Below are 23,272 nucleotides of genomic sequence, written 5' to 3'. Positions count from 1 at the left end.
GTGTAGCCTTTGGAGGTTCAGTTTAACACAGTCTCAAGGAAGAGGTTTACATTATTCAGAGATTTACGAAGACAACATTTTATTACATCCTTCTGAGGGTCATTTTAACCTCACTGTTAAACTTAAGGCTATTTCCTGTTGTTCTTAGCAGTGATGAAGTCCGTTTGCTCAGCGTCCTCCTGATGAGAACTCTGCATATATTCCAGTAGACAGCCATCAAGCTGCCCTTTTTATTTTTTCTATGAGCCCACTTACGTCTTGAAGGTCTCATTCTTCAGGAGATCTTGCAGAGCCAGTAGACACTGCTGAGCATCTAACTTATCCCAAGGGGCTTTCTTGATTCTAGAGAGAATAGAACACTACAATACATTCTGAATAACAGTGGGAAGGGCTTGAAAAGGGGATTTTTAATTTTCAGGGAGGAAAGATTAAGTTGTGTAAATATAATATGTATGTTCTTTTGGATAATGCATTTGCTCATTTGGGTTATTAGGTTGAAGGAGGAAAGAGGGCCTAAGTAATATGTTTTTCACCAGTAACTTTTTTTTTTTTTCGATTGAGACTGGGTTTTGCTCTGTTGCCCAGGGTGGAGTGCAGTGATGTAATCAGAGCTCACTATAGCCTTGAACTCCAGGGTTCAAGCAATTCTCCTGCCTCAGCCTCCTAAGTACATAGGGCTATGGATGGCATCACCATTCCCAGCTAATTTTTAAAATTTAGTAGAGACAGGGGTCTTGCTCCATTGCCCAGGCTTGTCTCAAACTCCTGGCCTCAAGCAATCCTGCAACCCTGCTTTGGCATTCCAAAGTTCTGGGACAGGTATGAGCCACCATTCCTGGTCCATCAACAACTTCTAGAGCCCAGATTGTGCTGTTTTGTGTTGTGTCCGGAAAAGGTTAATATCTGACTTTGTACAAATGAAAGGTGCTGTTGCTACTAATGGCTGTTGCTTAGAGTGATGGCTGACTCTGCATGTTAAGCATCTATTAGGACCTGGAATCCTACAATGTCCTATCTTATCTCCCATGATTTAGCTGAATGCTTTCATACTGTTACTACTCTTTATTCTTTTCTTTCCTTTTGTTTTCTTTTTCCTTCCTTCCTTCCTCCCTTCCCTTCCTTCCCCTTCCTTCCTTCCTTCCTGTCTTCCTTCCTTCCTTCTTTCCTCCTTTCGTCCCTCCTTCCTTCCTTCCTTCCTTTCTCTCTCTCTTTCCTTCCTCCCTCCCTCCCTCTCTCTCTCTTTCCCTCTTTCTGTCTTTCTCTCTTTCTTTCTTTCTTTGACAAGGTCTCGCTTTGTTGCCCAGGCTGGGGTGTGGTGGCACCATCATGGTTCGCTATAGCCTTGACTTCCTGGGCTCGGGCAATCCTCCCACTTCTGCCTCCCAAGTAGCTGGGACTACAGGCATGTGCTAACATGCCCAGCTAATTTTTGTGTTTTTTGTAGAGAGGGAGTTTTACCGTGTTGTCCAGGCTGGTCTTAAATTCCTAGGAGCTCAAGCAATCCACCCACCCTGGCCTCCCAAAATGCTGGGATTACAGGCATGAGCCCCTGTGCCATTACTTCTTGAAGAAGCTTACTGATACACACAATAAGCCTAGTTCTTCTACCTTTTGACAACTTTCAAATCTTTGAAGGCAGCTGCTCTGCCATTAAAAATTCCCTATTTCCTCAAGAGTTGCGTATATATGATCCTTGCTGCCTTCTTCCCAATCCAATGGGACAGTAAGTCCTACATTTCTTCCCTTGCTGTATCTCGTACATTGGTCCCTTCTTTCTTTCTGTTACAACAATTTTACCTGCAATTCTATGAAAATGAACTACTTCACCATAGACATGATAAAATGGTTGAAACCTTGGGAAATGTAACAACATCTGACGGATGTTTGTGATTGTCTTTCGGAGGACATGGGAAAAAAACAGTGAGTATAATCATTGCCACTCATTCTGGGGCAGGGTTCAATGGGGACATGTAGTTTTAATTTTAGCTACGATTTACAAAAGAGACTGGAACTTTTGGACAAAGGGAAAGCAGTGTACCTCCTCCAAGTGTAAGGAGAGAGCTAATTCTAGGTGGAGCAAGTGCCTGTTACAGAAACACTTTCGTATTCCTTAGATCTTCTCCCCTCCTCAAAAACCATCAATGAGGCCAGGTGCGGTGGCACACACACATAATCCCAGCACTTTGGGAGGCCAAGGCAGGTGAATAACTTGAACTCAGGAGTTCGAGACCAGCCTGGGAAACATGATGAAACCCTGTCTCTATAAAAATACAAAAAAATTTAGCCAGTCATGGTGGTGCACGTCTGTAGTCCCAGGTACTCTGGAGGCTGGGGTAGGAGGATCACCTGAACATGGAGAAATTGAGGCTGCAGTAAGCTGAGATCACACCACTGCACTCCAGCCTGAGCGATGGAGTGAGACCCTGTCTCAAAAAGGAAAAAAAAAAAAAAGAAAGCAACGATTAATGGCTCAACTTTGCATAAAGTATAGAATCCAAACTTCTGAGCTGCCTTTCAAGCACTAATATAACAGCCAAGCTAGTTTTTTTCTTGTCCACCCTCCCCCAAATAAATAAGCTTTGTACTTTCCTGCCTTTCTTCATTGGATAAACCTGTTTCCAACATCAAAACCATCTTCCTTCTCTCTGCCTGGCCAAAACCAATAGTTCTCAATATTGATTACCTAACTCAGTTATCTGTTAAACTTAAAAATGAAGGAGAAGAAGAAAGCGGAAGAAAAAGGAGGAGGGGGAGAATGAGGAGGATACAGATGAGGAGGAGGATACAGATGAGGAGGAGGATACAGATGAGGAGGAGGAGGAGGAGGATACAGATGAGGAAGGGGGGAGGGGGAGAGGGAGGAGCTGCTAGGTATCATAGTATCATATTTCTAGGGTTATGACCCCAGCACATACATTTCTTTAAAATGGGTTGAGAACCTAAAATAAAATGAAATAAAATAAAATAGGTTGAGAACCACTGTCCTGCCTTTAATGCTCAATTCAAACCCCTGCCTCGTCTGGGAAGCCTTCCCTGAGCATGCCAGTGAAGAACAGTCCTTCCTGGTTGCCATTATGAATGCACTCAATGGCACCTAACTTACAGCCTAGATGGCCCTGAGTCAGCTCAGAAGCTGTTTAATGATAAAGCCAAGTGATTTTTTTTTTTTTTTTTTGAGGCAGACTCTCACTCTGTCACCCAGGCTGGAGTGCAGTGGTGCCATCTCAGCTCACTGTAGCCTCTGCCTCCCGGGTTCAAGCAATTCTCCTGCCTCAGGCTCCCGAGTAACTAGGACTACAGGCATGTGTTACCATACCTGGCTAATTTTTTTATTTTTAGCAGAGTTGGGATTTCTCCATGTTGGCCAGGCTGGCCTCGAACTCCTGACCTCAGGTGATCCTCTCCCCTCAGCCTCCCAAGGTGCTGGAATTACAGGTGTGAGCCACTGTTCCCAGCCGAAGCCAAGTCTTATAACCTGCCATTCTTGGGCCACTAGTACAGCATCTTGTCCATAGAAATCTTCACAAATATTGGCCAGATGCAGTGGCTCATGCCTGTAATCCCAGCACTTTGGGAGCCTGAGGAAGGAGGATTGCTTGAGTCCAGGAGTTTGAGACGAGCATGGGCAACACAGCAAGACCCCATCTGTACAGAAAATTTAAAAATTATCCAGGCATGGTTATTTGCGTCTGTAGTCCCAGCTCCTTGGGAGGCTGAGACTAGAGAATTACTTGAGCCTGGGAGGTCAAGGCTGCAGTGAGCCTTGATTGCACCACTGCACTCTAGCCTGGGCAACGACGCGAGTCCTCATCTCAAAAAAAAAAAAAAAAAAAAAAAAGAAGAAGCAAAATAAAAAGAAATCTTCATAATGATTTACCAGTTATTGGCTCAATGTGGCAGGGGCAGGTATAGCCAAAAATGGGTGTGGAGCATGTGACAGAGGAAAACCAATGCTAGGGTTTGCAAGGCAGGACGTAAGGGCAGCAGTGAATTCTCTAACACCTTAGCATCCACAAGCAAAGGCAAGCTGCATGAGAGCGAGACAGAACTGCAAAGGAGCCCACTGAGTCCAGGTGAGCTGAGAGCCGAATCTTTAGAAGTGGGGAGAGGTGGAGCCATAGTCTGTGACAATGCAGAGGGGCCATGAGGTGCATTTTCAGGGAGTTGAGGACATAGCTTTTGTCTGAGGAGAGAGGCTGCCTTCCAGCCTAGGCAGATAACTTGGGTCCAAGAGTATTAAAGGAGAGCTCCCAGACTTGGACAGAGTGCCAGAAGTGAGGTGAAATACAGGAAAAAATCTGCCCCAAGATGGAGATGAGTGAGGCCTGAAGAGATTGGAGAAGGAGGCAGGCCTGCCTCACAGAGACAGATGAGTTTCTTGAGTCATGTTTTAATGGTTCCTGAGTTATTTGAGTACCAGACTTACACATCAACTGACTCTCTTCATTCCGTCTCCTAATTCCCAAGGCACTCAGGCACTTTACAACAGCTGAGCTTGCTGAGCAACTTACCATGCAGCAGGGAAAGGGCAGGACTGCGGCCGACTGCCAGGGACCCTGGGCCAGACAGTCAGGAGTCTCCCAGGAAGACTGCAAAGCAGCCTTCTGTTGGGAACTGCCCGGGGTGCCTGTTTCATACAAACCCTTCCATTTCTGTGATTTCACAAGTGATAAATATTTTTTTAAACAGAGGAACCAGATCTTTCTGGTAAAACATTCATGCAAACATTCCCACCCTACCACAGCAGGAAAAGTCCTCCAGCCAGAACATGTGATTAGAAACAAATTAAGAAAACGCAATCTGCTGGCTCAGGTGGTCCCTCTCGCCTTGATGGGCCTTGGGGTAGTGGGGATCCCTGGGGCTTCTCCACTCAGCAGACCCTGGACCCTAGCAGGGAAACATCCAAATGCCAGCACCTGTGCCTCCCTTCCTGCCCGGAAAATCCTCCATCCCCAAACCTCTCCCTTTAATTCGCCAAACACCTGCTCTGTGATGTTGAGTGTGGTGGGCTTGTAAAGAAGCCTAAGACATAACTATTTCCTGTGTGCCCACTGTGAGCATGCTTTGTAGCTGCTTTGCACAGAGCTCATTCAAATGCCAATCCTTACAGCAACCCTGTGAGACAGGTCTTACAATACGAATTTGGGGAGAAAATGGAAGTACTGAGGGTTGTTAAACAAGGTACCCAGTGACATTCAGGGGCAAGTGGAAGGAGGAGCTTCCAACCCAGGGCTATCTGATTCTCATTAATAATAACAGCCAGCATTTGTTACATGCCAAGCACTGTTAATAAACACTCTACATGCCTCTACTCAGCCCAACAAGGTAGAAACAATCATCACTTTCCTCCTTTCACTGATGAGGAAACTGAGGCACAAAGATATTAGGTGCCTTGTCTGCGGTCCAAGTAGTACATAGTATGGATGGATTGAACCCATAGAAGTGTCTAGATGTTTCTCCACGGGGAGTCCGGTTCATCCCTACTCTACTTGGCCAGCCTGGCCTTCCTTCCCAGGCTGGCCGCCAAAGACACCATTAAACAACAATGCAGGACACGCGGTGTGATAGAAGATGGAGGTTTTAAAATTTTATTATTTTTATTATTTTTTTGAGACAGAGTCTCGCTCTGTCACCCAGGCTGGAGTGCAGTGGCACGATCTCAGCTCACTGCAACTTCTGCCACCCAGGGTCAAGCGATTCTCCTGCCTCGGCCTCACAAGTAGCTGCAATTACGGGTGTGCACCACCATGCCCAGCTAATTTTTGTATTTTTAGTAGAGACAGGGTTTTACCATGTTGGCCAGTCTGGTCTCAAACTCCTGACCTCAGGTGATCCACTCATTTCGGCCTCCTAAAGTGCTGGGATTACAGGCGTGAGCCACTGTGCCTGGCCCCATTGTGGTGTTTTTTAGATGATTTTTGAAATTTGGGGCTCCTAACAGACATGTATGAGAACCGTGAGGATTTTCTAGTGGAACCTGCACTCTGGGTTGTACTAGCAGGTACAGAAACAGGCCTTGATGGGGGCGGGGGAGGGATTTAAAATTCGAGCAGACAGAATTTTTATTAACATGAGGAAATTCTTAGATTACGGGATTACATGACAAAAGAAAGCTACAAGGCTATAGTATAATCTCAATGATATAAAAAGACTCATTAAAATTATGGAATAAGCTAAATTACAGGTTTTTTAAAGGATCAATGTTTTGAGTCAAGCAACAATAAAGAAAAATATTTCTACTGGTGTATGCTTTTCCTAATTTAGTAAAGTTCAAAGACTTTTTGAGCACATCTTGAGTTGGTAAGTCAGTGTGACGCAGGCATCCAGGCATTACCCTGGAGAAGTCTGCATTCTGGTGGTGTAGGCCAGCTGGGCTATAAAGTCTTCTATCACGAGTCCAGTCCTAGAAAAGCATCCTTTACCCAGCCCGGCTTGGCAAACTTTTGTAGCAGGCAAAGGTTTATGTCGTGCACTCTCCTACCATTTTCCTTTCACACTCTATCCTATCATCCAGTCAAATTCCTGGCATATAGAAGAGAGCTTAATACAATTGTCCATCAGCATCCGTGGGGGATTGGTTCTGGGATTCCCTGAGGATACTAAAATTTATGGGTGCTCAAGCCCTTTATATAAAATGGTGTGGTATTTTCATATAACCTGCATACATCCTCCTATAGACTTTATTTATCTATTTATAAATAAATAATCTCACTCTGCTGCCCAGGCTGGGGTGTAGTCACATGCTCATGGTTCATGGCAGCCTTGACCTCCTGGGCTCAAGTGATGCTATTGCCTCAGCCTTCTGGATAGCTAGGACTACAGGTGTATGCCACTACACCTGGCTAATTTTTCAATTTTTTTTGTAGAGACAGGGTCTTAGTATGTTAACCAGGCTGGTCTTGAACTCCTGGCCTCAAGTAATCCTCCTGCCTCAGCCTCCCAAAGTGCTAAGATTACAGGTATGAGCCACCGCACCCAGCATCCTTCTGTATACTTTACGTTGTCTCTAGATTACGCATATACCTCATATAATGTAACTGCTATATAAATAGTTATTATATTGTATTGTGTAGAGAATAATTATAAGGAAAAAGTCTGTATGTGTTCAGTACAGATGCAACCATCCATTTTGCGGGGTTGGGGGGAATATTTTGATCCACAGTTGATTGGATACATGAATGCCAAAATCATGGATATATAAAGGGTCAACTGTATTTATGGCACTCAAATGATTCCTCAAAGCTGAATAACCCCATTGCTAATCATTCAGTAACACCTTAGACATAATATATGTCCTTTTCCATTTTTTTCTTTAGAGCAATTCAGTGTTCTATATCTACAAAGAAAAAAGTTTCACCACCTTTCAGTCGTGCCCTTCCACTTTTGTAGTTTTGCAAGATAAACCAATGGATTTTAATATCATAGAATAGGAAAAGTTAATTGATTTGGTTTCAGACTCCACATTGTAACTAACCTCTAAAAACCTATCACTTGTTGAATTTTGGTGTATCAAAGATGAGCATCCACAATGATCTGGAAAGCCTATTAAAATCTCCTTTTTTTCCAACTATACATCTGTGGGAAGCTGGATTTTCTTCATTTACTTCAACCAAAATACATTGCCACAGCTTCAATGCAGAAGCAAATATGAACATCCAACTTTCTCCCACTAAGTCATATGTAAAAGGGATTTTCAAAAACATAAAACCATGCCACTTTTCTCACTATTTTTGGTTTTGGAAAATACGGTTTTTAAATTGAGAGAAAAAAAACCACATATCATGAAACTCACAATTTAATCATAATTTATTATTATTAAAAAATGTTTCCAACTTTAATTTTTGATTCAGGGGGTACATGTGCAGGTTTGTTACCTGAGTATATTGTGCAATGCTGAGGTTTGGAGTATGTAGGATCCCGTCACCCCGGTGCTGAGCATAGTACTCAACAGTTTTTCAACCCTTGCCCCTTGCCTTCCTTCCCATCTAGTAGTCCCCAGTATCTATCGTTGCCAACTTTATGTCCATAAGTACTTGATGTTTAGCTCCCACTTATAAATAAGAATTAACCATATTTTAAAGTTTACAATCCACAGCTTCCGGTACAGTCACAAGGTTATACAACCATCACCATTACCTAATTTCAGAATGTTTTCAACACCCCAAAAAGAAAGCCTGTAATCATTAAACAGTTATTCCTCATTTCCCCATCCCCCCAACCCCTAGTAACCACTAATCTGCTTTCTGTCTCTACACATTTGCCTATTCTGGACAACTCATATAAATGGACTCATATACTCTGTGGCCTTTTGTCTCTGGCTTCTTTTCATCTAACATGATATTTTCAGCGTCCATTTGTATCTATGCATGTATCTGCACTTCATCCCCCCCCCTTTTTTTTTTGAGATGGAGTCTCACTCTGTCACCCAGGCTGGAGTGCAGTGGTGCCATCTCGGCTCACAGCAACCTCTGCCTCCTGGGTTCAAGTGATTTTCCTGCCTCAGCCTCCCAAGTAGCTGGGATTACAGGCGTTCACCACCATGCCAAGCTAATTTTTTTTTTTTTTTTTTTTAGTAAAGATGGGGTTTCACCATGTTGGACAGGCTGGTCTTGAACTCCTGACCACCCACTTCAGTGATCTGCCTGCCTGCCTCAGCCTCCCAAAGTGCTGGGATTACAGGCATGAGCCACTGTGCCCGCCTTCATCCCTTTTTATGGCTTAATAATACTCCATTGTATGGATATACCACATTTAGCTTAGACTTGGTTTGTTTCCACTTTTTGACCACTGAATAAAGCCGCGATGAACATTTTTGTTAAAGCTTTCATTTGAACACCTGCTTTCAGTTCTCTTGGATATATGCCTATAAGTAGAATTGTTGGGTCATGTTTTAACTCTGTGTTTCACTTTTGATAAACTGCCATACTGTTTCCCCAGCAACTGCATCATTTTACATCCCCACCAGGCAAGTATGAGGGTTCCAATTCCTCATATACTCATCAAAACTTGTTATTTTCAACTTACTTATTTTTTATTATAGCCATTCTAGTGGTATGAAGTAGTATCTCATTGTGGTTTTGATTTGCATTTTCCTAATGACCAATGATGGTAAACATCTTTTCATGTGCTTATTTTCATTTGCATATCTTCTTTAAAGAAATATCTACTCGGGTTCTTTGCCTGTTTTTAAAAATTGTCTTTTTGAAGTATAAAAACTATTTTTATATTCTAGATACCAGACTCTTATCAGACAGGTGATTTGCAATTATTCTCTCCCCTTCAGTGCCTGCCTCCCTCCCTCCCTTCTTCCTTCCTTCCTTCCTTCCTTCTTTCCTTCCTTCCTTCCTTCCTTCTTTCTTTCTCTCTTTCTTAAGACAGGGTCTCACTCTGTCACCCAGGCTGCAGTGTGGTGGTGTGATCATTGCTCACTGTAGCCCCAAATTCTTGGGCTCTAGCCATCCTCCCTCCTCAGGGCACTGGGACTACAGGTGAGCACCACTACATCTTGCTAACTAAAAAAAAAAATTTTTTTTTGTAAGGATGGGGGTCTCACTATGTTGCCCAGGCTGATCTCCAACTCCTGGCCTCAAGCAATCCTCCCACCTTGGCCTCCTAAAGTGCTGCAATTACAGGTGTAAGCCACTGTGCCTGACTTCTTTTTACTTTCTTTTCTTTTTTAAACATTTTATTTTATTTTAAGTTCTGGGGTACATGTGCAGGATGCACAGATTTGTCACATAGGTAAACGTGTGCCATGGTGGTTTGCTGCACCTATTAACCTATCACCTAAGTATTAAGCCCAGCATGCATTAGCTATTTATTCTGATGCTTTTCCCCTGCACCCCCTCTTTTTACTTTCTTAATAATGTTGCTGATGCACAAAAATTTTTAATTTCGATGAAGTCCAATTTATCTATCTGTATTACTTCTTGTGGTTTTGATGTCATCTCCAAGATTCCATGGCCAAATCCAAGGTAAAGAAGATTTACTCTCATGTTTTGTTCTGAGAGTGCTATAGTTTCTACCTTGAGGTCTGTGTTCCATTGTGAGTTCCTTGTTTTATCTGGTAAAGGTCCAACTTACCCTTCCACTTGAGAGGTTTCTATAAGTTGATTATGAGACGTTGGCTGAAGAGCAACACTTGTGTAAGTAGACGTTTGGTCTCTGCTGGAACTTCCCACTCAGCAAATGTATTTCACCATAAAGTTATCTCAAGATATAAATAAAATTAAACCTGCAAATGAGGCTTTTAAAAGCATTTCCTTGTCATGCAATTGCCGTAACAAATGTTTGGTTAGGTTTCATTATTTAAAAAATGGTCTGTAATTAAAACATGGTCCTGCCTAGTGCTTGGACAACAAACTGTGAGAAAAGAAACTGCTTGGTCTTCCCACTCCATCACTACCTGAGACAGCCCGAGATAACAATTAAACCACCATGGTTGCAGTCTGTACTTTGCTAAATGCTGTAAACTATTGCCATTAATTTCCATAAAGATGTGAAGATGTCAGATTTGAATTTTAAGCGATACAATAAAACTGAATTTGTTAAAGTTCTACTTAGGCATATAAACAAGCATTATTAAATGGCATTATTTTACACTATTGAAAACGAGGGAAATGCATACATTTTCTCAAAGTCATTTCATGAGCCTGTGTTTTGAGGAATACAGTAAACGCACAGCCTCTCACATTGAAGTGTTAGCAGGTTGCACTGGCATTGCTGTCTTTAGGTGCTGACACGTTTCATCTATTTACAATATCGTTATGAACTTGGAGCTTTGGGGAAGGGTTCTGGGCTGAGAGAAAGAGAAGCTGGGCTTCTGGGCCACAGCCAGTTTCAGACAAAGGTAAGAATGACTTAACAATTTGTTTTCTGCATTTGCAATGTTTCTCCTGAATTCCTTTTGTGTTATCAGTAGACGTGGTAGTTGCTTTTTCTTTTGAGGTCTTTGAGGTTAAAATGCACTTAACAACAATTGTTTATTTTTGGACATGCATATCATACTGTCTTTCATCCGATGCTGAAGTGGCTACTTTCTATCGGGTCAAAGAAAGTTCAGGTTTCTAAGGGAATTTTGCACTGACAGAATCCCACATTAGGAAACAGATGGTTTCAGATGTAACTTTATTTTTAGGATGTGTTTATCAATTATTTTTTCATGTTAATTTGATCCCATTAGCAATCAATAAATGCATTAAGAGTTGCCCTGAAACTCTATTTGACTTGAGAATCAATAACTCCATTAGGATTGGAGGGCCTGTTCTGGTTTACAAACTTATGATGGTTTCCTAAGTAGTAGTCTCCAAAAGATTAACTCAAAGAAGTGAACTCAAACTCCAAAAGATTAACTCAAAGAAGTGAACTCAAACTCCAAAAGATTAACTCAGAAGAAGTGAATTTCTTTTTCTGTTATTATTTTAGTTGTTGAACTAACCAATGTAGTGGTGTCCATGAGGAATACTGATTTAGACCACTGGTGCACTTCATGTGCCTTTGAAATAAACAACAATGATATCTCATTCACTCCAACCTGGAGAAACTAATAAAGAGCTAGTGTCCCGGGCTCCACCAGAACCTGGATCATGAAGTCCCCTGGGGAGAGTGTTTCCCCTAGTCTGTTAGCTGATATTTTTCATTAAGCTAAGCTGAAAAGCATTCAGTAAGACTTATCAGCACAATTTAATGTTGGTATAGTCTGAGTTTTTGAGACAGAAGTTGGCCAAGGAAAGTATAGTTGAACCCAATTACACAATCTGGTGGCAAAGGAAAGGATTTGACACTGGTCTTTAAAGTTCTGGGAGGGAAGCTCCAATTTTGCCTATCCCATTGCCTGTGGTCTTTTCCACTCATATGAAGAATATGTCCCATTCACCATGGCCCCCACCAGAATCCAGCCCCTTATCCATGTTTGCTGCTTCCGTGGCCTGGACAGCCTGCCATGCATCACTCAGCCTCAAAACCTGGACATCATCCTTGATGTCTTTTCCTCTCAGTGACTGCCCAATCAGTACTGCAAGCTCACTGCCACCACTGATCCTGATCCTATCCCCACTCTCCTGGAAGACGAGTCTTTCCATTCTTGGTCTTGCTCCCATTCAATGCATGTCTTCATAGAGCAGCCAGAGAGATCTTTCTAAAACAAGATCAGATCATTCCTGGGATTTAAAACCCTCAATGGCTCCCCAGGGCCCTCAGTTCAAACTTTGTAATGTGACTCCTAGGACCCTTGGTGGCCTCACTAACATCAACCTTACCCCTGAGTTAATATCTTCTCATTTTCCCTCTATTTGTGTCTTCTGCCATTCTCTCTGATGCTTCAGGGCTTTTGTGCACTACCTTCTACCTCTCACCTCGTTAACTCTTACTCCCTAGAGAATCTTCTGTAATTCCATTCCCCACCCAGCATCTGTTTCCAGTGTGGATGGATCCCCCTGGCACCTGCTCTTATCTTTAGTGTAGAGCTTTTGCCTAGTTCCTTCTCTCTCACCCACAAGCCTGGATGACTTGACTGGACCAGGACATGCAAACTCTACCCCTAGATGTAGCACAGTCCTTAAAGGCATTGAGTGTTAAGCAAATACTATGTATTACAGCTCTTTATTTAATTCTGGTCACACTGGCAATTAAAATATTCATTGACCTTCACTGAACCACATAAATTCACTGGATTTTAAACTCCTTGAGGATGGAGGCCTTGCTTAGTTGCCTTTGTGTCCCTCTCACACACACAGTAAGTGTTCAGCAAATGTTCACTGAAGTTGCTCCTGGTTGTTGAGAACACAACTGTTTCTATCATTTTTACCTTGATTTCATTTTTTTAAAATTGAGATATATTTTACATACCATAAAATTCACCCACTTGAAGTCTACAGTTCAGTGGATTTTAGTATACTCACAGAGTTGTGCAATCATCACTACAATCTGATCTCAGAACATTTTATCACCCTAGAAAGAACTGGGTACCCATTAGCAATCACTCCACACTGCCCTCTACCTCCCACCCCCACCCTAGCCCTAGGCAAACACTAATCTGTTTTTTGTCTCTTTAGATTTGCTTTTTCGGGACATTTCATATAAACAAAATTGTACAATAGATGGACTTTTGTGACTGGCTTCTTTCACTCGGCATAACGTTTTCAAAGTCCATCCATGTTGTAACATGTTTCAGTACTTCGCTTCTTTTTATGGCTGAATAATATTCCATTGTATGTATTTACCACATTTTGTTTGTCCACTCAACAGCTGATGAACATTTGGGTTGTTTCTACTTTTTGGCTATTATGAATAATGCTGCTGTGAATATCCGTGTTTAAGTTTTTGTATGGACATGTTTTTGTTTCTCTTGGATATTTACCTAGGAGAGGAATTTCTGAGTCATATAGTACAATAATCCTAAGTTTCATCTTTTGAGACATTATCAAAATGTTTCTCAAACTGGTTGCACCCTTCACAGTCCCACCAACAAGCAAAGTTGGACAATTTCAATTTCTATACATCCTCACCAACGCTTGTTAACATCTGTCTTTTCTGTTTTAGCCATCCTAGTGTGTATCACGTGGTACCTCATTGTGGTTTTGGTTTGCATTTCCCTGCTGATGAATGATGCTGAGTATCTTTTCATGTGCATATTGGCCATTTGAATATCTTTTTGGAGAAATATTTATTTATGTGCTTTGCTATTTTAAAAATTGGTTTGTCTTTTTATTGTTGCTTTGTAAGAGTTCTTTATATATTGTAGAAACAAGTCCCTTGTGAGATACACATTTTGCAAATATTTTCACCCATTCTGTGGGTTGCCTTTTCACTTTCTTGATGATGTCCCCTTGTCACACACAAGTTTTTAGTGTTAATGAAGTCCAGTTTATATATATTTTTTCTTTTGGCATTTATTCTTCTGGTGTCATAGCCAAGAAATTATTGCCTAACCCAACATCATGAAGATTTACTCCTATGCGTTCTTTATACTTTTATAGTTTTAGCTCTTATGTTTAGGTCTATGATCATTTTGAGCTAATTTTTTTAATCGTACAAAGTAGGAGTTTATATTCGTTCTTTTGCATATGTTATCCTGTTGTGTCAGCAACACTTACTGAAAAGACTCTTCTTTTCCCATAGAAATGTTTTGGCATCCTTGTTGAAAATCATTGATCATAAATGTGAGGGTTTGTTTCTGGGCTGTCTATTCCATTGATCTGTATATCTATCCTTATGCCAGTACCACATTGTTTAGACTCTTGTATCATTTTTAAAAAGCAGCATAAGAAAGCTATGTAACTGGCAAGTTGGGAAGGATAGTCTCCTTGACTAGTAAAAAATTCTGTTTGCAAGAGTATCGGTGTCAGTGGGAGGGAACAAACATCTATTGAGCACCTATTTTTATGTTAGGCATTGTAGTAGATACTTTTACATACATTGTAATAATAATAATAGTCAGAACAACCCCATGCAGTAGGTAATACTATCCCAGTTTAAAGGTGAAGAAACTAAGATTTGTAGAGGTTAAGGAACTTGCCTAAAATCATGTAGTAACTGGTGGAGGAAATGCAATTTGTATACAGTCCTAGGGTTCTAAGGCCCATAATCTTTTCCTGTCCAGAAGATTTTCTCACTACACATCTAGAAAACCTAAACATCTGTGAAGCATATCTGAATGTAGTGGAGAGAGCTGAATTAATATCAAATATTTTTCTCATGACACTGGAAAAACAGGCATTTATAACTATTTTGAGACAGTTGTCTTAGAGCAAAATTTCATGGGATATTTAAAGAAATCACTTCTGAACTATAAAACTAGTTTTACGGTTCATTTTAATTTCACAGCTTATGTTGTTCTCATTTATATGACCTCAAAAGTGATTGAACATTATTTTGTATAATTAGCATAGCACATGCTATTCTGTTGGAAGAGAACTAGAACTAATCTCAGCTGTGTGGATTGGCCTTGTCCCTAATTCTTGTTTTCATTGAAAACCTTCCCAAGGTTGTTCTGAAATGAACACAGGTCATAGTTGTCAAATGGGTTCTATGTGAAATAGTAGAAGATTTAAAATTGAGAAAGATTTGTGAAGTTAATGAAGAAGTGGAATTATCTTTGCATAATTCTCTTAACACAAGGCTCGTTTATTTTTCTTATTTATTTGTTTTACTTATTTATTTATTTTTTGAGACAGAGTCTCACTCTGTCACCAAGACTGGAGTGCAGTGGCATGATCTCGGCTCACTGCAACCTCCACCTCCCAGGTTCAAGTGAGTCTCCTGCCTCAGCCTCCCAAGTAGCTGGGATTATAAGTGTGCACCACCACACCTCTCCAATTTTTGTATTTTTAGTAGAGACAGGGTTTCACCATGTTGGCCAGGCTCATCTCAAACTCCTGCCCTCAGGTGATCTGCCTGCCTTGGCCTCCCAAGGTGTTGGGATTACAGGCATGAGCCACAGCTCCCAGCTCTATGTTTCTTTTTTAAACTGAGGGCACAGAGGGTACACTATACATTCTAGAGTTTGGGTAGAAGTTAAGTTTAGATAATGCAATTTCAGCCATAGCAGAAACATAGTCTAGAGCAGTCTCTTTTCTCTTGTTAATTTCCACATTCACTGTTTCTCTGAGGCAAAGTCTATTGCTTCCTCTGAGTGAAGTTTCTGCACCTACATGTTTAGATTGTCCAGTGTCTCTTATGTGAGGCCCATGATTCAATTCCTTTTGGAAGTTTGTGCCAGGAAAATGTTTGCCTGACTTGAAGAACAACTATAATTCCTTTACCAGACCATGAGAACTATATCATTAATTGTATGTCATTCTTGTCTTGGCTCTGGGAAGCCCAGAGCTAAATTTAATGCTTGACTGTGGTAAACCAGGACCCTGGCAAGAGAGGCTCTTACCACCTTCTGTTATTTCTAATAAGAAGTTCCCTAGATCCCTTTGGAAGTATGCAGAATACATACTATAATCAATGATACCCAGTATTTTTATTATCAATAGAAAATAATATATCTTCTAACTCTAGCATTAAGTGAAAATAGAATGCCCAAACCAGCAATTGCTAGTATTACAGATATACATTTTTGTGCTTCTTGTTTCCAGGAAAGGGACTGGAAGAGTTTAAAAATAAAGTTCTTTGCAAGCAGGTTTTTAGATTGGAAATTAGTTTTTCAGTCTGGGCTAGATTAAGGACAAGCATCCTCTTCATGATGCAAGAAAATAGCAACGGTTTCTTCAAGTTCTCATTTTAAGCATTGCTACTGAATCATGCTGAGTGAGTATTTTCCGAATTTCATTATAGGTACTAGTGGGGAGGGTAACAGTAAAACCTTGCCTCTTAGAGGTTTCGAGAGCTGCACATAATTCATAATAGAAAAGATAAAGCTCTTGAAAACCCAAGTCACAGACCAGATGCACAGCATTACTGTTAAAAAGGGCCAAAGCATGCTTTCCCTGGGTGGTTTTATGCCTGTCATGAACACCGTAAGACAGCTAATCCCCCTAGATTCTTTGTACTTTATACCTCTTCTGAGAAAGGTTTGTAATCCAGGAAAATGCCTGCAGGTGAAGATTCCGAATGAATAAGATTCGTTTAATTGAATTTGTCAGTTACATGTTATTGAGCATTTAAGAATGTTGCAGAATTTGCATGCAACTTATAAAGTAATATTGCAGTAAAAAAATCTCACCATATGGAAATTTCCACCTCACTTCAAGGATAAGCTCCACTGGATGAGGGCCAAATGGATTTGTTTATGGTAGTGGTGACATAATAGGAGGAAATGAACGGAGTACCTTCTTAGGTTGAAATTTGCCAAAATCACATGGAGTCTAGTTTTGGAACTAGAGGCAGGAAAACAGACTATTTTTTAAGGAAAAGTCAGTGGGCAAGTTAAAGCTACTGCTTCATGTATAGAAGAAAGGAAGGCCAGGAGGTAGAGACTGTAAGTGGAAGATAAAAGTTGCCAAGAGTCTTCAGTTTTTCCAGGAAGAGCACAAGTGCCCAAAGTTCTGTGTGTTTATTTCTTTTATGACTTAGCCACAGTGAGTATCTTGAGGTTCATGTTTTTCTTTGGCTGGACTGGAACGTGGACCGTTCAGATCCTTTAACAGATCTGTGAGGGAAAAAGGAGTCTTTTCTACAGATCATGGAGATTTTCCTTATTGGGATCCTATGCCCCTCGTGTCTGATTTAGTGCTATTGCTCTCTCTGTTGTGTGGTACTAGAATATCCTACATCCCTATTTGCACCTGTAATCCTTGTTCTTAGTTGGAGATATTTTGTTACCTTCATTCAAGAGACAGCCGAGCACCTTGATATAATGAGATTTCAATAAAAATAGAGACATTTTGTTTATATTTACAGGCTTAATTTTGTCACCAACTTAAAAACTGCCAACTGGAAGCAGAAATAAATATATGACATTTCTAAGTCCATTGGAGACTTTGGCTAGACCTTTTCTGTGGCCAAAAAGGTGGCTTCTGTCTCATGCAGGTCAGACTTCTGCTTTTCATCAGTAAAGCCCTGCAAGTCTGTGCTCAAAATTACCTTTTCTCAACCCTTATTTGTAGAGAAAAATGGATTCTTAGAATTTCAGATGGTTTCTTTGTATGATCCACGGAACAAAAAAAGCTGAATAATCACGTTTAAGTTAGTGACTTTTCATAAGACCCTGTGGGTGGGAACTGCAATCTGCTAGTTTTCTTGAGGAGACTCTCAGCTTAAATTGTCTAGTATTTTATGTGATCTTCAAAAGGCATTGAATTCTAAGTTTGCACCTAGCACTGAAATTCTATGATCATTTGCAGTTTTAGGAAATATAGAGGGCTGGGCGTGGTGGCTTACACCTGTCATCCCAGCACTTTGGGTGGCTGAGATGGGCGGATCACTTGAGGTCAGGAGTTCGAGATCAGCCTGCTGAAACCTCATCTCTACTAAAAATACAAAAATTAGCAGGGCATGGTGGTGTGCGCCTGTAATCCCAGCTACTAGGGAGGCTGAGGCAGGAGAATCACTTGAATCTGGGAGGTGGAGATTATGCCACTGCACTCCAGCCTGGGCAACAGAGCAAGACTCTGTCTCAAAAAAAAAAAAAAAAAAAGAGAGAGAAAGAAAGAAAGAAAAAGGAAATATCAATCAATCTCTTAAAGTGGGTGGTGGTGGATTTGGGAAGTAGGGTTTAATGAAGATGAATAGGCAAACTTAAAGTTAATCAATAGTCAGTATGCTGACAATCATGAAAATATATCAGTGCTTTCCTGTTATAAATGCATATTTTATTTAACTCCAAGCAGATTCTTACTCAGAAAAAAATAGGATGCAAAGTGTTCACATATGAAAAATTGCTAGCCGTGTTGAAACAAGGTATTCTAGGTGGAGTACAGTGTTCAGACATTCAAAGAATAGAGTGATTTGCACAGGCAAGTAAGTTCAATACCATACATTTTAGCCAGGCATCACTGTAATTTCACTGCATGACCTATCCAACTGGCTCAATAATCTTCTCCCAAGGCCTCCTTGTCATTTGACCAAAATGTGCAGACACCCTTTAATTTCTCCTAATTTCCTCTTCGCTTATGCCTTGTAGCGAGTGCTTCTTGAAAATGTGGCTGAAGCACATGATAAAAGCAGGATTCACGATATCCCAAAGTTCTTGCTGTTCTCTTTCTTTCCACAGAACTTAGAAGGTACTTTCTTCATGAACTACACTTTTTAGCATCTGTCTCCTTCTCTATTCTTCCCTACTTTGCCATCCCTAACTTCTTGCTTCATATTAAGTGTAATTTATCTGCTCTTTAGACCCAAGTTATCCCATCTGGGGATACATGTCTTGATTTTTGCCCAAAAAGCTGCAAACACAGTTTTGAGAAAAATTAGTTTTATATTTTACAGGTAGTTCTCCTGTGAATTCAATAACACAGAGTATTAAATGGCTATAATTGACCTAATTTACATGTCTCAACAGTAACTTACTGTGTCAGACACTGGGGAAGATACAAAGACATAAGTAAGGCTCAACTCTAGTGTTCAAAGATACTAAAATATACATGCATCAATTCAAGCTACACATATGAAACATAGATCCTGAATAATACAAACCATCTGGTGATGTGTGTTCAAGTCTCCACAACCCATGAGGGCAGACATTTCTGCATTTCTTTTTGTTCACTGATGTATCCCCAGTACCTGGAACAGCCAGTCCCTGGCATATAGTAAGTGCTCAGTAAATGTGTGGGATGAAGTAGTCTCTCTTTTTTTTTTTTTTTTTGCCGGACTCTCTCTCTGTCGCCCAGGCTGGAATGCAGTAGTATGATCTCAGCTCACTGTAACCTCCACCTCCCTGGTTCAAGCAATTCTCCTGCCTCAGCCTCCTGAGTAGCTGGGATTGCAGGTGCCCACCACCATGCCCAGCTAATTTTTGTAATTTTTTTTTGAGGTGGTGTCTTGCTGTGTCGCCAGGCTGTAGTGCAGTGGCGCGATCTCAGCTCACTGCAACCTTTGCCTCCTGAGTTCAAGCGATTCTCCTGCCTTAGCCTCCCGAATAGCTGGGACTACAGGTATGCATCACTACGCCCAGCTAAGTTTTGTATTTTTAGTAGAGATGGGATTTTACCATGTTGGCCAGGATGGTCTTGATCTCTTGACCTCATGACCCGCCTGCCTCGGCCTCCCAAAGTGCTGGGATTACAGGTGTGAGCCACTGTGCCTGGTCTAATTTTCGTATTTTTAGTAGAGACAGTGTTTTACCACGTTGGCCAGGCTGGTCTTGAACTCCTGACCTCAGGTGATCTGCCTGTCTCGGCCTCCCAAAGTGCTGGGATTACAGGCATGAGCCACCATGTCCAGCCTATAGTCTACTTTTTAAACATAGAATTAAGTACAGTGTACTCTGTTACCAAGGGTGTTTCTGTAATGAGAGCATGGATAACACAAACTAACTCATTAGTTATTAGATATTAGTAAAATGGGTGGAGTTGTGTTGGTTCATATTCAAGGGTTCCCAGCACTTTAATGTTTCTGCATCACCAAGTAACTGCAGCTGCAAAACACAGCAGGGTGCATCTAGTTACAGAGAACACAGGGTGCTGTAGGCCCATTCACCCTACATTCTTTCCTTGGATTGATTTGGCCTTGACCTCTCTACCTTGGAAGGGTTTGTGGGATGTGGGTTGGGGGACAGGACGGAGAGTTCTCCTCTTATTTGTACATTTTGTGTTTATCTCAAGTCAGCAGCCTCAAACAACTCCCCTTCAACAGTTATCTTCATCTTTTTATAAAAGTAAAGTCCTATATTTATATGTACTATAGTATTTATTAGGAATTTAACACAGTTCATTAGCTCTGCTGGTATGTTTTTTTGGAATGGTTAGTTTCTGTTAGTGCTCTGGTTACAATGTTACATACATTCTGAGTCGTTTTCTAACCCTACTTTCCCCACAAGCCCTGTTATTTCTAGTGTGTGATTTCACAAAATGGAAAGAGCACATATATCATTTTAGAGCAAAAATGTGGTACTGCAAACTTCATTTTCAATGAAGATAAGTGGAATTTGGCTGCGGGAGAAGATGAAAGAGAGCATTCCAGCTCTGGGAAGAGCGGCATGGCTCTTTCTCGGGGGGAGAGGAGGATCCCCATTTAAAGAGAGTGCCAGGCTCTGAGGAGTGCGTATGGAGGTGCAGTTGTTGTATGGTTTTGAATTGATGAATTTTTAAGGAATTCAGAATGTTCTCTGGCAAAGTGCCTCAGAAAGCTTCTAGAACAGAAAGTGGCCTGCCTGAGGGGTGTTCTAGAGCCATTCACCTGTAGGCCTGCGCATATGGATGCAAGTGTAGAGAGGACCCCAGCAGAGAACCGGTAGGAGGCCGCTCACGCCATCCAGTGCCGGAAAGCGAGAACCAGAAAGGCGGCAGTGGGCTTGAAAGGACATGGCAACTGGAAAGACATTAAAAATGAAGAACTAATGGGAGTGGCTACCGGGAGTGGAGGAGCGAGGCCCAAAATTGACTGCTAATCTGAATCTGGGCGACTGGTGGATAGAGATGTCCCAGACAACGGGCTGAGAAACTGGGAACGGGAGCATTTGACTGGGCGGGGGGTGGAATACAAGATGGGTTTGCCTAGCGAGGTGCCACGTCCTAACGCTTCAATCACAAACAATACTGGCACCTGAATTCATGGCCATTTAACTCTGTTCTTTGCTCCCAGCCCTGGGGGCGGAGGTGGGGAGTTAAAGCATCCCCTCTCTGGACAAGAATGCCTTTTCAGGCTGTTCCTAAAGCGCCTCCGAAAATCATCCTGAAACCGTAATTTTGAGGGCAGGGAAGCTGACACCAAGCATTCTATTAGGAATAATCTTTGTGACTGTTGGAATTGAGTTTCCACACCTAGATATTCAGAGGGCACGGGAACTTATTATGTCCGGAGCCTCCTCTCCGGGAGAGGGCGGCGAGGATGGGGGTCCAGGCGCCCCTTAGCCCCTCTCCAGTTTCGGACTCTCCAGGGCCACCAGACGGCCGTTCTTTCCGCTTGGGCCCGGGTCTGGGGAACTGCTCCGAGCGCCCCGGGGCCCGCTCTCCGCCGGAGCAGCCTGGCCCCTCACCCCCGGCTCCGTCAGCGCCGCTCTCCGCCTCCGGCGCTCCCGGCAGGGCTGCTCGAAGCTGCTCCGGGAGCTTCCCCGGTGCGGCCCGGAGGAACCTCGCAGGACCTCGGGAGACGCCGCCGCCGCCGCCGCCCGGCGGGCTCAGGGACAGGCTCCCTGGCCCCCGCACCCCCTCTCGGGGATCCCCTGTCGCCGACTCCCTCCCGGACCCGCAGGACACTCCCCTCCGGAGGCCGGGCCTGGTCCGCCCGCCAGCCGCCCCCGTCCCGCCCCGCGCGCCGCGCCGGGAGCCCCAAGCCCGACCCCTCCCCCGGACGCCCGGCCCGCTCGCGGGACGGAGGCGGCGATGGTGACTGGGCAGCGGCGCGGGGCCGGGGCCGGGGCCTGGGCAGGGAGGCTCGGCCGCCTCTTTCTCTCGCTGCCCCCGCCCCTCCTCCTCCTCCCTCTCCCCGAGTACTAGCCCGGACGGCCGCCGAGCTTGGCGCTCTCTCGCCTCGCCGCCTCCTCCCCCGCGCCGCGGACCCTCTCCCCTCCCCTGCGTCGCCCCCCGCTCCCGCCGCCTCCTCCCGCTCTCCTCCCGCTCTTCTCCCGCCTCCTCCTTCCAGGCGCGGCCAGCGGGGGCAAGAGCGAGGTCGCTGCGAGGAGGCGTCACTGAAAGCCCTGGCTTGGGGAAGGCTGCGGGCTCGGAGCCGGAGACGCCGAGCTGGGGCCGGGTGAGTGGTAGGCGTCGGGCCCGCGCGCGCGCTGCGGGAGGGGAGAGCCGGTGGGCCCGGCCAGGTGGGCGCCACGCGCGGGCGCATGGGGAGCCGTTGCGGCCGGCCGAGCCCGGGCTGCTTGAGCTGCGGCTGGCGCGGGAACTTCGCTTCGGCGCCCTGGGAGACCGCGCGGAGCGGTCGGAGGTGCTGCGGGATGGGCGTTGGGTGCTGGGAATGGGAAGGGAACAGCTGCTGCTCAGCGCCGCCGGCGGCCGCAGAAGTGGAAAAAAGTTGTGCTGGGAACAGTGTCTCCTCGGGAAGCCGGCGCGAGCCCTGCTCTCTGGGCGTCGCTGGCGGGCTTCGGACGGCGGCGCGTGGTTCCAGGCGCAGCTGGGCTCCGGGTTCCAGCGCGCCTGGCAGCGCTCCCTGGGGGCCGCCCCGTGGTCGCCCTTGCTGTCCCTGGTCCGTGGCGTGTGGGTCACTCTGGCCACAGACGTCAGCTGCTTCTCAAATCTGGACTGCATTTTTGTGGGCAGCTCAGTGATTTGGGGGTGCGGGCTGGAGGAGATGGGCGTGGAGTGGGGAAGACCGCATCTGGGATGGGCGGCTTGAGCCCACGGGATGGGCAAAGGACTGGGGAGACTCTGCATGTGTCTCTTGATGTTTTTAGGCACACAGTTTTTTTTTTCTTTTCCCTTCCATTCAGCAGCCCAGTGTTCTTCGAACTTAGAAAATCAAAGGATTTTCTTAAATCCCGTTCAACTTTTCTGTTATTTCAGGATGGTCACGAGTTCCATGAAAGTCCATGTGCTTGTTTCAATGGGAGTAACACCAGAGTAAAGACAAAGTCCTATCCCCACCCCCTGTCCTCGCCTCCACCCGGGCCATTTCCTGTATGTCCCATTTTCTCTGCTGTGATTGTGCGAGTGTGTTTGTGCATGTAGATTACCATCGGTGGGTGACCTACGTGGAAAGGAGAACTCTTTGAAATCGCAAC

The 23,272-nt window shown here is 43.7% G+C and overlaps 1 protein-coding gene across 1 annotated transcript in view; it reads left to right on the top strand.

Annotated features, from left to right (window-relative positions):
* Positions 1–22,220: 22,220 nt before the first annotated feature.
* LHFPL2 (LHFPL tetraspan subfamily member 2) overlaps positions 22,221–23,272 on the top strand; it is a 160,877-nt gene continuing 159,825 nt past the window's right edge. Inside the window, exon 1 of the mRNA XM_063612166.1 lies at positions 22,221–22,293. The gene's annotated coding sequence lies outside the window, so the exon portion shown is untranslated. The remainder of the gene's footprint in view (positions 22,294–23,272) is intronic.

The sequence above is a fragment of the Symphalangus syndactylus genome, chromosome 11 (assembly GCF_028878055.3).
Source record: "Symphalangus syndactylus isolate Jambi chromosome 11, NHGRI_mSymSyn1-v2.1_pri, whole genome shotgun sequence".
Taxonomy (NCBI): Eukaryota; Metazoa; Chordata; class Mammalia; order Primates; family Hylobatidae; genus Symphalangus; species Symphalangus syndactylus.
Note: the sequence above shows the minus strand (reverse complement) of the source record. Positions and strands in the feature narration are given on the sequence as shown.